Here is a 13,217-nt window from a genome sequence, read left to right on the forward strand (position 1 = left end):
AAATAAGTTAAATTAAATTAAAATGACTGTTATTACTCCCGCTAAATTGGAGGAAGGGAGAAAGGGAAGGGTCTGCTGCATCCCAATGGACCTGTCACAGGAAGGAGGAGCCGCCCCTCTCCTGGCCCCGCCCCTTTGCCTTCCGAGGGAGGAGACCCCCCGCCCAGAGCAGAAACGAGGGGGCGGAAGAGCGGGAGCGACACATTTTTGAGTTGTGACCAAGTGGAAACTCCCTCCCGGAGGCGGAAGCCGGGGGCGCCCCACTGGGGCCGGAGCCTCCGCCGGGGAGGGATCCGCGGCCCGGGGGCGGGGCGTCGCGGGGATCCAGGCCCCGCCCCTCACCCGCCTTATGAATATGAATAACCGACCCCGGAGAGCGGAAGTGCGAGGCGGCCCCAGCCCAGTGGCCCCGCCCCCCAGCCGCTGCCCCTCGCCCTGGGGGCGTACCCTACCCGATGACGCCCCGCCCCCCGCCCGCGCGGGGCCTCCTTCCGGCTGGCGCGCCCGGGACGTGACCTCGCGGGCGCGCGCCGGAGCCACCTTGGGGGAGGTGCCCGCGCCCCCCGCACAGGTAGGGCCACCCTTTGTCCCCGGCGCCGCCCCCTGGAGCCCGCGTCCCGTCGCCAGCCACGACCGGCGGTCCCCCACACCCGCGCGCTCCTTCACCAGCCCCGGGTCGGGCTGGCTGCCCCCCGGACAGGGTCGGCCCCGGGGCCAGTCTCCCTAGATGGGACTCCTTCACGCGCTCCAGCGCTCGCGCAGGGGGTGAGGGGCTGGAGGGCGTACAGTGCCGCATAAGCCCTGCCCTCAGGGGGCTTACGTTCCAGTGCGAGAGAGGCCCGCGGGGTGAACCAGTAGACAGCCCGGAGTGTCAGAGAGTGTGAAGGCGAGGACAAAAGCCGGGAAAGAGAAGAGCGTCTATTCGGCGGCTAGGGAGGGTCCCTCAGGAGAAGCCTGGGAACAAGCCGGTGCCTGGGGTTTGACGGGCTCCTGAAGCGGGGAGGGTGGGGGGTGGCTGGTATGGAGGGAGGGGAGAATGAAAAGGATGGAGTAATGATAGTAATGGGTCAGGTATTGATCAGGTACAGGGCAAAGTACAAGGTGCTTGATGCATATAATTTCCATCCAGCCACTGGACAGTACCATTGGCTGAGAGGTTAAATAGCTTGACCAAGGTCATGCAGCATTGGACCCCAAGAAGATTGATGTCATTGCCTGAAACACACCCAGAAGACCCAGGGTGGGGTGACCTTGCCCCAGACAGGTCCTCTACCCTGGGCCTCAGTTTCCTCCCACAGTACTAAAGGGAAAGTGTGTATGGGGGGTGGGGGGTGACTGACCTCCTGGAATGAAGGATGGGCAGACAGGGCCCTTTTTACCAATAATCATCCCCAAAGGCAGCCTGCTGGAGTGCATACCCAGCAGTAGGAGCCCTGAACCCCAGCCTGAATTCAGTGCACAAAACAAGGGTGCAGCAGGAGCCTTTGAGTATGTCTGTTCTCCCTGGAGCCTCTCATTGTCTGGGAAGCACTTGTCACCCCTCCAGGCTCTGGAGCAGGTACAAGTGGCTTCAGGGAGGGAGGGCGGAAGGCCCAGAGCCTGCTGCTTCTGGGAGTAGGGGGAGGGGGGAGCCCAGAGTGGCTGAGTCCTCCCAAGCAGTAACAAAGGCGGTGCCAGGCAGGCAGGCTGTGTGCAACTGCAGGACTAGCAGAATCACTCAGCAGCCCCGTGAGCCCGGAGCAATTAAAACATACACATAAAATCCTCCCAAGTCTGCCCCGGCAAGGGGATCTCTGACTGCTGCTGCCCAGACGGGTTGGAAGGGGCCTCAGGGTTGCCAATCTGGGTTCTGCTGGCTGTGCTGACTCCTTCTGTGCTGTGGGAACGGGGGAAATGTATTTGTGCTCCTCTGAAGATCTGCCTGTGCCTCTAATCCTAAGAAGGCCTGTGGGTTTCCAGTGGGGGCAGGGATGGTGAATCTTATGCAATCCGTCCCTTCTGCCTGACACAACTCCCCGTCTTGCCCTTTGGGCTGTGGCAGGAAATGTGGCTCTGAGGTTAGGAGTGGAACCCAGCTTTCTGTGTTTGAGCCTCAGGTCAGCAGTCAATCAGAGGTCCTGGTGGCACTGGACCACAGGGGGCACTAACTGTGAGGTGCATTTCATAGAAGAGAAAAAGGCTCAGAGAGGTTAAGTGGTTTGCTTAAGAGTGCACAGCTGTAAAGTAGCAGGAGATGGGATCCAAGTGCAAACTGTTCCAGCTCACAAGCCCTTTGGCTCAGGGAGTTGATTCATCCCAGCAGAGGGGATATACTTTTATTTGGCTTGGAGACACCCCCCCCCCAATACAGATACTCTGTGGAGATGATGACCAAAGGAGACAGAGACACTTTCTGCTATTTCTGTAAACCTTTTTCCCTATTACACCGTCCTTGGGCCTTTTCCCCAGGCCTTTGGGTCTAGGCCAAATCAGTCAGTTCTTCCTCAGGGCGGGACTGGTATAGGTGAGTCCAGAGGCATTTTAGGACCCCTGGAAGGGTCATCCAGCCAGGGACTTCCTCCTTGTGAAGACTGGGGCTTTGGTCTTGGAGCTGGGCCCACAGGATAAATGAGTCCCCCTGGGCACCTCGGGCCCATTTGCACGGCCTGGCCTTGAACTAAGGGGACGGCTGGAGCTATGGCCACTGGCCAGGTGGGCTATGAGTATGGGGGTGCGCAGGTAGAGGGAGACGGGTCGTGAGACTTATGTGGATAGCATGCCAGAAGGAGAGGAGATTCGGTCCCCTCAAGTAAGCCCTGTGGGCCAGGGCTGGTGAACAGTCACTCTCTGAGCATTGTTTCATACTGAGTTGGTCCCTCCCTCCCTGCACTCATTGCCTCTCTGGCAATATTCTAAGTCTTAGAGCCCCAGCAGGCTCTCACACTGGGCTTGCTGGCCCAGCAAGTCTGGGGCAGAGCCCAGGGGTCTGCATGTTTAACAGGTGGTCCTCTAACTCAACCTGGAAAACTGCTGTGCTGGACCTCCCAGCCAGGCAGCCAGGAGAAATCCCTTCTGGAGCTTTCTAGCAGAACGGAGCCTGGTGTGTGTAATTGTTTTCCATGACTGGATTTAAACGCATTCCAGTCTCCTTTGGAGCCCTGTCATCAGCTGAGCTTCTCCCCTGTTTAAAATAAATGATGGAGTCTCCATCGATAGCCCTGTCTCCAGCCCTCCGCTGCCAAGTTTCCCAGAAGAGCAGTCCGCCCTACATCCCCCACTTACTTCTGAGCTCCTTGTTCTGTCCTGAGCTGCCCCTCAACCAGTTCTTGGCACAGAGACCTCTCAGCTGCTTCTCCAGCAGCCGGTGGTTCTGCGCACCTCCTCAGCCCTCTACGGTCTATACCGTCTTCCTGTCTGCCTGTGGCCCCTGAAAACAGGTGTTCCTTAAGTTTCCCTCCTTAGGCCATCTATTCCCTTTGAAGAGACAGAAGTGAGGGGGCGCCCATCTCTGTTTGGGAGAATCCCTGGTATTTTTGCTCAGCCTCTGGGCTGTGCCAGGCTAATTTTTCTAGGGCCTAACTTGATGTCCCCCCTAGGCCAACCCATTGCAGCTCTTCTTGATAGACACTTTGATTTGAGGGGAATCCCTTCACACCTGTCACCCTAAGGTGGTCCTGCAGGTGTGGGTTCTGCGCGGCTCTGTCCCGAGGCCGCACACCCTCATGGAGGAACAGAGCGCCTGCCATTAAGGGAGTCAGGTCAGGAGCCAGGCTTCCCCACCAGGAACCTCTGACTTCTTTATGCTCTCCTGATAAAAGGATAGGTATCCTCCCGTCTGTCTGCTCACTGACCCAAGTTGCCAGTTGGTGTTGGTTCGGGTGTCCCGGGCATGTAGCCTCAGGGTCTCCCTACCTCTTTCTTGCATGTTAAACTTCTTTTTTTTTTTTTTTTTAACTATTTTTTTCTTAAAGGAGGTTCCACGCCCAGTGTGGGCTTTGAACTCAAGACCCTGAGATCAAGAGTTGCATGCTCTACCGACTGAGCCAGATGGGCGCCCCTCTCCTGCATGTCTAAGGTCAGCTTTCGCAGCATCTCATGCCTATCCTGCATTAAGGGTCACTGGACTCCGCAGTAGCTTGCATCCTTTGCTGAGAGCCCAACACTGTACCCAGGAGCCTCCACTGAAGGGGAAAGTCCCCCTCTGGGCCAGGTCATCTGTCACCTGCTCAGGGATGGCCCGGTATTCTTGTTAGGGGCCATTCAGCATTGGGTCAGTGTCCCTGACCAGAGTTGGGTTGTTGGTTCAGATCCCTGCTTTTGGCCTCACCAGCCTTATGACCCAACAGACTCTTTGAGCCTGAAGCTGGCAATCATCCTGCCTCTTAAGGCTCTTGTGAATATGGGTGTTACATGACCTTGTCTGTAAGAATCCTTGGCACATAATAGAGCCTGGTCTATATTATCACATTTAATCCTCAAAACCAGGTATATGGGGCGCCTGGGTGGCTCAGTGGGTTAAGCCGCTGCCTTCGGCTCAGGTCATGATCTCAGGGTCCTGGGATCGAGTCCCACATCGGGCTCTCTGCTCAGCGGGGAGCCTGCTTCCTCCTCTCTCTCTCTGCCTGCCTCTCTGCCTACTTGTGATCTCTCTCTGTCAAATAAATAAATAAAATCTTAAAAAAAAAAATTAAAAAACAAAACAAAACAAAAAAAAACCAGGTGTATGGTCAGGTATATGGTCCCTGTTAGGCCCATTTTGTAATGGGGAAAGCCAAGTGATTCACCCAAGGGCACACAGCTATAAAAGAGCAGAAGTAGGATTCTGGTGTGAACCATTTCATTTCAGAACTGGAGCTTCTAACCCCTGAGCCCCCACGTCAGTTCTCTTTCTCCATCTTCTGTCCATTCATTCATTCATTCATTCACTCACCACATATTTGTGGCATGCCCAGAGCTTATATTTCAGTGGGGGCACAGATAGAAAGAGATGTATAGGAACTCCTGTGGGAACTTCCGTGTGGCCTCTTTTCTTCCCTGTCTTCCCTGGGGTCGTAAACCAGGACCCTCCTCCCACCTCCCCGCTTTTCCTTGTACCTGAAACCCTCAAGTGGTAGACATTTGGCTGAATTAGACTGGATGTAGGTTTGACTCTTGTGACATGGATCATAGCAGGACCTGATGGAGGGTTTGAAGGGACTGGGGACCTGGGGTTACCTTGAGCCACATGGCAGGCTTGGTTCCTGAACTGCAAGCCAAACCCTGGGTGAGATAGCACTTTTCAGCCATAAGGATGGCTGTAACAAAAAAAAAAAAAAAGAAAGAAAGAAAGAGAGAAAAAGAAAAAGAGGGGCAGTAATAAGTATTGGGGAGGCTAGGGAGGAATCGGAGCCCTCACACTGTGCTGGTGGCAATGTCAGATGGCAGAGCTGCTTTGAAACGGTCTGGCAGCATCTCAACCTAGAGACACCATCTGACCCAGCACTTACACTCCTAAGTATCTGCCCAAGAGACGTGAAAACACAGGTCCATGCAAAAACCCGTACAGGGATGCTCTCGGCAGCATCACAGCAGCCAAAAGGGGGAGACAACCCAGATGTCCATCAGCTGAAGATGAAGTAAATAAAAACCTGGTCCATCCGTACAGTGGAGTGTTCCCGGACACAAAAAGGAACGAAGTACTGATGCCTGTTACCACAGGGACGAACCTTGGAAACGTGCTGAGTGCAAGAAGCCTGAACAAAAGGCCACGTGCTGTATGGTACCATTGATTCGAAGCATCCCACATTGGCAGATCCATAGAGGCAGAAGGCACCCGAGTAGTAGGACTGGGGATGGGGGATGGGGGGGGCTCGGGAGGAACAGGAAATGCTAATGGGGACTGGGTGTCTTGGGGTGTTGAAAATGTTCTGAATTGATTAGACACAATATGGTGAAGATCCTGGAAACTATTGGATTGTATGCTTTAAGATGGTAGCCTGCTACGTGGTTGGGGTTCTCTGGGCACTGCCCTGGTTCTAGGGAAATGATGGTGGAGACGTGCTCTGTAGAGATTTCAGGCTCAGCTTATGAGTCATCCCTGAGAGAGGCCCCCACCCCGGTAACCGCCCCCCCCACCCGCCCCCTGTCACTGGTTGTCTGTCTCAGCCCTTCTGTCTTTCCTTTATGGCTCTTCCCACCCTTGGGACTGTTTGCTCTCGCTGGACTGAGCGCCCTGATACCAGGTGCTGGTTGGTTGGCATCGTGTTCAGTTGTCCCACGGTAGGTGCTCAGGCACCTGCTGAGTGGAGGGACCCCACTATGCTGCTCACAGTGCGGGGAGGTCCCGGCTGGGGTCTGTGCTCCCTGCAGGAGAGAGAGTCCGAAGAGCAGATCAGGGTGTCTCCCGGCCCCAGTGGCTTTCTTTGTCTCTCTGTTGCAGTTCCAGGAGAATGTCTCTGGAAAGGAAGCCCAACGCCCCGGTCTGGCTGGGAAGAGGCAAAAAGGGGGAGGGGAGTGGGAGTGGGGGCCGGGCGGGCCTGGGGAGGAAGTCTGCAGCCTCAGGCTGCCGAGGGTGTGGCGTCTGTGTTTGCACCTTTGGAATGCAGCTGATTCACTCTGGGGGGAGCCCTGTGCAGCCGCTGCTGCCGCCTTGGATCTGACATCTGGAGGCTGAATTCCAGAAGGAGAGAGCCAGATTCCTGCAAGCAGATGCCAACTTTGAAGGTCAAACTAAGCGGTGGAGCTGCTTTAGGAGGAGGCCCAGAGCGTCCAACACTGCCCCACCCCAGGATTCTGGGAGAGGTGAGACCCAGCCCCGAAAGGACCAGATCCTCTGTGTGAACAGCCTGGGGCAGGGAGGTGAGAGATCTGCACTTAGACGTGGTTTCAGAGACCAGTCAGTGAACAGTTCCTGTAACTGCGTGGGCCAAGGGCCTAGCTAGTCCGACACTCTGCTATGGCACCAGGACCCTGGCCTCCCTCTCCTGGCCCAGTGTCCTCTGTGTTGCTCTGCTTTCCCGTCAGTGCTTCCGGAAGCCTGAGAACTCCCAGCTTGCCTCTCCTCAGGGCTCCAGCAAGCCCCTTGGCTTCTCAGGTCCCAGCTCATCTTATGCTGAGGGACAAGCCTAGCTCAGGAGATTGCCCCAGTACAGGGCCAGCACCCCTAGAACCACATGGAGAAAGTGGGAGTGACGGAGTCCCCCAAAGGAGCCAATGCCAGCTGGTGGGCAGAAACGGACCACACCCCCAATCTGCTAAGCCTCCTCTGCAGGACCAGCTTCTGGGACACTGTTCAGCCTTTTTTTTTTTTAAGATTTTATTTATTTCTCAGAGTGAGCACAGGCAGACAAAGCGGCAGGTAGAGGGAGAAATAGGCTTCCCACTGAACAAGGAGTCTGATGCGGGACTTGATCCCAGGATGCTGGGATCATGACCTGAGCCCAAGGCAGCCGCTTAACAAACTGAGCCACCCAGACGTCCCTGTGCTCAGCTTTATGGCCTTAACCTACTGGGTGTCCTGCTGGCTAATTTCCTTAAGCTCTCAGAAGCTCATTTTCTTCATCTTTGAAATCTCTCAGGATTCTTTTAAGGATTGAATGAGACAGTGTGTGCAAATCCCTTGGGACCTTCCTGGCCCAGAGGAGACACAATGCTTACTAGTTCCCTTTCTCTTCCCTTTACATAGGTTCTAGGTTATTCTGTCTGGATATGTGTGGTCTGAAAGGGCCATGCATCGTGTGTGTGTGTGTGTGTGTGTGTGTGTATGTGTGTATACTCACAGCAGGCATGGCCCTTTCCCTTCTGCAAGGCATTTGTACTATCTGGCTTCTCCCCAGACAGGGTTGGGGACTACACAGGGGAGAGGCAGGAGGGACAGGAGATGGGTGGGAAGAAAAGCCTATGTGGTGCCTCACCTGTGGGTCTACAGGCTCAGGCCAGCCTCCGGAGTCCCTCTGTGGGCCTTCAGCTCCTCCTGGGGCTGGAGGAAGGCCTGGGTTCTGAGGAGTAGCTGCTTCTGTCCCTCAGTGCCACATTAGCTGTGTGTCTGGCCCAGACTTGCTGATCTTGTATATTCTCTCGCCTGTGGAACCTGGAAGTCTGGACCTTCTGGGAGGGCACAGAGCAGGCCTACTGCAAGCTTTTTGTTCCTATTTGTGAACTGAAGCAAAGCACCTCCCATAACCTGCTTGGGGCACACAGAGAGCTAGGGTGGCCATGCCCCCCCTCCCCCCGGGCTCTGTACCCTCTACACCTCGCAGAAGCCTTTCCTGCCAGCCTTGTGCCTCTGGGTTATTCTCCCCACGGCCTTGCGTTCAGTAGCTCTGTGCAGAGCTGACATGGCAGTCAGGGGCTCCCACCATTGGTCACTTTCGTGTGTCCTGTGCCGTTAGCCTGACTCTGTCACTTATCCCAGGTTGCCAGGACTGCTCTGCCCAGTTCTCTTCTGGGTGTCGAGCTTGTGAAAATATGTTCATCTCTTTCATCACAGGACAGACTCTCTGAAGTTGAAGGATGTAGTAACGAGAGCTGCATTTTCTGAGCTCTTTCCAAGTGCTTTTTAAAAATTGAGATATAGGGGCACCTGGGTGGCTCTGTTGGTTAAGCGTCTGACTCTTGATCTCAGCTCGGGTCTTGATCCCAGGATGGTGAGTTCAGGCCCTGCGTTGGCCTCCATGTCTGGGTATTATTATTATTATTATTATTATTAAAGATTTTATTTATTAATTTGACAGAGAGAAATCACAAGTAGATGGAGAGGCAGCCAGAGAGAGAGAGAGAGGGAAGCAGGCTCTCCGCTGAGCAGAGCGCCCGATGCGGGACTCGATCCCAGGACTCTGAGATCATGACCTGAGCCGAAGGCAGCGGCTTAACCCACTGAGCCACCCAGGCGCCCAATGTCTGGGTATTAAAACAAATAATTAATAAAAATTGAGTTATTGGGGTGCCTGGGTGGCTTAGTGAGTTAAAGCCTCTGCCTTCGGCTCAGGTCATGATCTCAGGATCCTGGGATCGAGCCCCACCTGGGGCTCTCTGCTTGGCGGGGAGCCTGCTTCCTCCTCTCTCTCTGCCTGCCTCTCTGCCTACTTGTGATCTCCGTCTGTCAAATGGAGAAATAAAATATTTAAAAAAAAATAAAAATTGAGATATCATTCACATGCCATAAAATTCACCCTTTTAAAGTGTACAACCCGGTGGGTTTTAGTACCTTCAGAGTGCTGCATCCGTTGCCATCTTCTAATTCCAGAACATTTTCATCATCCCAGAAAGAAACCCCTGCAGGGTCACCAGTTGCAACGAATGCACGGCTCACTTGGAGGGTGGGGACAGTGGGACAGGCTGGGCGTGTGTGTGGGGGGGGGCAGAAATCTTTGTACCTTCTGCTCCATACGGCTATGAACTTTGAACGCCTCTAGAAAAATACAATTGATTAAAAACAAAAACAAAACAAAGACAAAAAGAAACCCTCACTCCATTAGCAGTCCCTGCCCCTTCCTCTCTTCCCCAGCAACCATCAGCCTGCTTTCTGTCCCTGTGGACTTGCCTGTTCTGGACATTTCATATTCCGTGGCCTTGCGTGTCTGGCTTCTCTCACTGAGCGTCGTGTCTTCATGGTTCCCCCGTGCTGTGGCAGGTGTCAGCGCTTTGTTCCTTTCTGTGGCTGGATATTTGTTTATTGTTGCTTTGGCTAGATTGGAATTTGTTCATTCCTTCATCCGTCCATGGACATTTGGGCTGTTTCTACCCTTTGTGAATAACGTGGCTATGAACGTGCATGTGCAGTTTTTTTGAAGAAGGATTTTTGTTTTGTTTGAAAGATTATATTTATTTGGCACAGAGATCACAAGTAGGCAGAGAGGCTGGCAGAGAGAGAGGGGGTAGCAAGCTCCCTGCTGAGAGCCTGTTGTGGGGCTTGATCCCAGGACCCTGAGATCATGACCTGAGCCGAAGGCAGAGGCTCAACCCACTGAGCCACCCAGGCATCCCTAGAAGGAGGTTTTCAGGGGCGCCTGGGTGGCTCTGTTGGTCAAGCGTCTGCTTCTTGGTTTCCATGCAGGTTGTGATCTCAGGGTTGTGAGGTCAAGTCCTGTCTCAGGTTCCATGCTCAACAGTGCCTGCTTGGGATTCTCCCTCCCTCTGCCCCTCCCCGAGTGTGCTGGCTCTCTCTAAATAAATAAATAAATTACTAAAAAAGAAAAAAAGAAGGTTTTCAATCTAAGTGCTTTTTTTTTTTTTAAAGATTTTATTTTCATTTATTTGACAGAGATCACAAGTAGACAGAGAGGCTGGCAGAGAGAGAGGGGGAAACAGGCTCCCTGCAGAGCAGAGTCCCATGTGCAGCCCATCCCAGGACCCTGAGATCATGACCCAAGCCGAAGGCGGAGGCTTCACTAACTGAGCCACCCAGGCACCCCCAGTCCAAGTGCTTTTGGACAAACACCTCCTGTAATCCTCACTGAAACCCTGAACGTTGATGCTGGTGTGCTCTAACTTGGGCCGATCAGGAAATAAGCTCAGAGAGGAGAGTCAAGGTCATGCTGCTGGAAGCGGAGGGATTCTCCGGCTCCTGGTCACCAGGCAGGCTCCCGTGATGCCTTCTGGAGGTGTTTCCATCCAGTTTTAGCAGAGCCTTGCTGAGCACTGCCTCATAGTAAATGCTGCAGCGGCACTCCGTCATGTGGCCAGCAGCGGTGCCCTTGCTCTGGGGACGCACCTGGAGTTATAGGAGGTCCCTCCTGCCACAGATTCATCCCCAGATCTGGGACAGACATTTCCCGTGTCCTCTGGATGCTGCTGTCAGCCTATATCACCTTGCTTTCCTGGGGATCCCAGGGCTGCCCTTCTTGGATTTGGTCCATAGACCCAGGTTCACCTGCTGGTGAACTTCGCTTTTTCACCTTCCTACGCAGCATGGTGGCTAAGGGTGCCAGTCAAACAAGCCCAGGTTCAAGTCTGCTCTGGCTGCGTGGCTTCGAGTGAGTTTCTTAACCTCTCTGAGCCTTTGCTCTTTGGCAGCGGTGGTCATAATTCTACCTGTGAATCCAGTGGTTAGGTGGATGAGAGGGCAAGAGAAGGGAGACGAGGAGCTCACTCGGTGCCCAGCACGCATGCATGCATCTCTCACACAGTGACCTGTCTGGTTGGTCCTCACTTTGAAGGCAGCCTGGCAGCCAGCCCAGGGACAGGGCAGGGAGCTTTGTGTGTCTCCCTGCCCTGGAGCTGTGGGAGGCTCCTATGACTCAGTTCTGCTCAAGGAGGGGGACGTCAAGGCCAGGCCTCTGAGGTCGGGACCCCAAAGAACCTTCCATTCTCCCTAGTCTGCCCTCTGTCCGGCTCCCCACCTGGTGCTCGGGGAAGCTGGGCGGGGCCCAGTGCATTCTCTGCTGGTTGCTTGGGTACAGCCCTTGGGCCCCTTCCCCTGATTTGCAGCACAGACTGACAGACTGGCTGCCGCCTGGCCCATGGGCCTGGATACTGGCTGTGACCCTTGGAGTGCCCAGCGAGGGTGCCATAGCCCTGGGCACAAGGCAGGAAGGCACCCATCCTGAGGCAGGAGTGGAGCCTTAGGGTCCTGCCAGGGAAACAGTCTCTTCTTGAGACTCTGCCTGTCCCAGCCCTGCCCCTCTCCTCCCTTCTCACATTGCAGCTTCTGCTGCTGCTGCTGAGAGGCCACTGCACCAGACAGAAGTTAACCCCCGGTGTGCTGGTGCTGGCGAAATGAATGGCAGGGGCTCAAGGTCCAGAGGTGCTGAGGAAGGAGAAAGCCCACCTGACACCAGCCCCTTTGCTCCAGCCTGGATCCCCCCTGGGGTGCTTCTCTCTTCTCCTTCCTCCCTGTCTACCCAAACTTGAATCCACAGCCTTTTCTGATCCCCAGGAGTTGTTTCTTCCTTTGGCTGTCTGGGCACAGCCAAAGTCTGTCTGACCACAGAATGTGGGTTCTATCTCACCACGTACTTGACCTTGTCATTTCACGTAGACTGTGGTTTCCCCCACCCCCCCATCCTTCCCCACACCCAGGCTGGCTCCTTTCTTGCACTTGGCCTTGCCTTTGCTGTCCAGGACCCTGCCACCAGTAGCAGGTGCCAGCATGGGAGCCACTCTGGGGGCAGGAGCATGGGCAACTGGGAGGAGCCTGACCCTGACTAGAGGGGATGATCTTGGGCAAGTCCCTAGGGTATCCCAGAACTTTGGGTGCCAGAGTGAGGGCCTAACAGAATGGGAGTAAAGCTGCCAGGGCAGCAGCTGGCCCGTGGAGACGCAGGCCATGGATGCACGCAGACACACGTGCCTCTGGGTATGCTGGGGCTCCAAGCCCACCCCTCCCCAGGGAGACCCACTCCTGCAGCCTCTCCAATCAGAGAAGACCTCTGTCCCTTCCCAGCTTGGCCAGTCCCCACCCATCCTTTTCTATCCTCAAATGGGACTTGAAGTCCAGCTTTCCCTCCCCCATCTCTGTCACTCCTTCAGAGGAGAGCTGACGTTGTAGACAAACAGTGGACACCCTCCCCGAGTCCAATAGTGTCCCTAGTTGTCCTCTTCCAGTCGCCCTATGCTTTGTACCTTCCCCCTGAACCCCAAATACTCCCTCCTGGATTTTTTTTTTTTTAAGATTTTATTTATTTTATTTGACAGAGAGAGAGATCACAAGTAGGCAGAGAGGCAGGCAGAGACAGAGGGGGAAGCAGGCTCCCTGCTGAGCAGAGAGCCAGATGCGGGGCTCAATCCCAGGACACTGAGATCATGACCTGAGCTGAAGGCAGCGGCTTAATCCACTGAGCTACCCAGATGCCCTCCCTCCTGGATTTTTGTGTGCCTTTGCTCAAACTTTGCCCACTCCCTTAGTTTTTGGGCTGACTTGCTCTCATTTCTTTTCTTTCCTTTTTTTTTTTTTTTTTTTTAGGTTCATTTATTTAAGGGTGGGGGGGCGTGATGGTAGAGGGAGAGCAACAAAGAAAATCCCAAGCAGATTCCCTACTGAGTGCAGAGCCCAGCCAATTGGGACTTGATGTGGGTCTCAACATAGGCTCTACCCAAAAATCGATCCCACAACCCGAGATCATGACATGAGCTGAAATCAGGAGTCAGACACTTAACTGTGCCACCCAGGTGCCTCCTGACTTGCTCTCATTTTAATGTTGACTAGATGCCCTGAGACTCTGTCCCCACTTCCCCTTGAATTCCCTTGTGGAAAGGGCCTGGGCCAGGTGTCAGGTCCCACATTTCCCCAGGGGAAAATCTCCTAACAAGGAGGTGAAGGT

At 54.5% G+C, this 13,217-nt stretch overlaps 1 protein-coding gene across 6 annotated transcripts in view; it reads left to right on the forward strand.

The window, feature by feature from the left end:
* Positions 1–480: 480 nt before the first annotated feature.
* TFAP4 (transcription factor AP-4) overlaps positions 481–13,217 on the forward strand; it is a 34,307-nt gene continuing 21,570 nt past the window's right edge. For 2 of the 6 annotated variants that reach the window (XM_082713217.1, XM_082713219.1), the window contains exons 1-2: positions 481–571; positions 3,951–4,054. The gene's annotated coding sequence lies outside the window, so the exon portion shown is untranslated. Of the gene's footprint in view, positions 572–3,950; positions 4,055–6,563; positions 6,760–13,217 lie in introns of those variants that run through there. The other 4 variants (XM_082713215.1, XM_082713213.1, XM_082713216.1 and 1 more) reach the window with 4 other exon arrangements.

Source organism: Mustela nivalis (assembly GCF_964662115.1).
Source record: "Mustela nivalis genome assembly, chromosome: 19".
Lineage (NCBI taxonomy): Eukaryota > Metazoa > Chordata > Mammalia > Carnivora > Mustelidae > Mustela > Mustela nivalis.